We start from the raw sequence: 1816 nt of genomic DNA on the forward strand, positions 1-1816 counted from the left end.
TGCCGCTGAACTGCCAATGGGTGACCAGATGGCACAGCTGGTGACAGTGTGTGCTCTTAACAAGGTTGCTGGTTTGACTCCCCTATGGGATGGTGGGCTGTTCTCCTCCCCCCCACAACTAGATTGAAAGTGGCGACTGGACTTGGAGCTGAGCTGTGCCCTCTACAACTAAGATTGAAGGACAACAACTTGACTTGGAGATGATGAGTCCTGGAAAAACAGTGTTCCCCTTCCCCAATTCCCCGACACTGTTCCCTTCCCCAAATCCCCAATAAAATCTTTAAAAATAACAATATTAAGTTATGGGGGGAGCATAACTCTCCACTCCTTATGTGTAAATGGCACTTAGTGACCTTCTTCCAAAGAGGCAAAGAGGGAAGGGGGAGGGGGAAAACTTCACATTGGAGGAACTGACCAACACCACCTTCCCTCCCGTACTCTCTCAACTAAAGTCCATAGCTTATTCAGATTTCCTTAGTTTTCACTGATGTCTTTTATGTCCCAGAATACATTATATTTAGTTGTGTCTCTTTAAGATCCTCTTGACTGTGAGAGTTTCTCAGACTTTTCTTGTTTTTGATGATTGTGACAGTTTGGAGGTACACTGGTTAGGTATTTTGTAGGAAGCCCCTGTGATGTTTTTCTCATAAGACCCTGGGGTTATGTGTGACTGAGGAGGAAGACACAGAGGTTAAAGTGCCATGTTCACCACACCATATCAAGGGTGCATGGCTGTCACCATGACTTGTCACTGTGGATGCTGGCCTTGATCACCTGGCTGAGGCACTCTCTTTGCTTGCACTAAGTATTTTACTGGACCCCAAAGGCTTTGTACCCATAATAAAATTTGGGGTGAAAAATCATTGTTTTATACTTTCCAAATGTTTGATAGTACATGTATATAATTTTAAAATACCTATACATATAAGGTACATACTGACCTCAATATATTTAGTTCAGCCAGGCCTGGGTGAACTTGGCCAGAGAACTCCAGAAGACTCAAGAAAGTCATGCCCCATCTATTTCAAGGATTATAGAAAAAGCATTTAATTTATTACATCCCCTGTCTCATTCTCTGGATACCGGGGCTACTTCACAGTGGGGATGGACTAACAGTCTGCAACTGTTAAGGTCTGCTTGACACGATTTCCCCTTTTTTCATGGTAGGTAACAAGGCAAGATACCATTCTCCTTGTTTTAAAAGTACTTTATCCTTAATCTCAGAAAAAAAAACAACCTGTTGCACATACGAGACTTGGGCTCTATGCAGGACTTTGTGGCCACGTTATAACTGTGAAATGAGAGGACAAGCCATAGGGCCCTTCTAGTTCCTTCCATCCGTTTTGTCCATGTCCATCACTTCTAACAAGGGACGCAAGACAGTAGGTTCCTTTAGAGTGGACCCCTGGACCTCCCCAAATCTGAGGGACTCATCACATCCCAGTCTGAGTCTCCTAAAGTATCAGTGTCACAGCAACTGAAACCAGAGCAGATTGCCAGGACACCTGGGCTGGCTCCAATTTGTAACTGTGAGCAGACAGGGCGGCACGAGGACGTCGTGCCCAAGTCAGCTGAAAGCTGTCAGCATCTGAGCCTGACAGCTAGGTAGGCAGGGCCACATTCCCGAGAGCAAAGCTGAGTCACCAAGGCAGAAACCAGGAGGTGAGTAAGTTTCTTTTAGCACCCAATGAGGGGACGGGTATGGAGCTGGTCTAGGGCGAGACCTGCCGGCCAGTCCATGACTTACATAATTTCCATGGCATTTTCTTTCAAAATTCAAAACCTTTATCTCTGCATAGTTACCGTATCTATAGAT

The sequence above is a fragment of the Hipposideros armiger genome, unplaced genomic scaffold (genome assembly GCF_001890085.2).
Source record: "Hipposideros armiger isolate ML-2016 unplaced genomic scaffold, ASM189008v1 scaffold_330, whole genome shotgun sequence".
Lineage (NCBI taxonomy): Eukaryota > Metazoa > Chordata > Mammalia > Chiroptera > Hipposideridae > Hipposideros > Hipposideros armiger.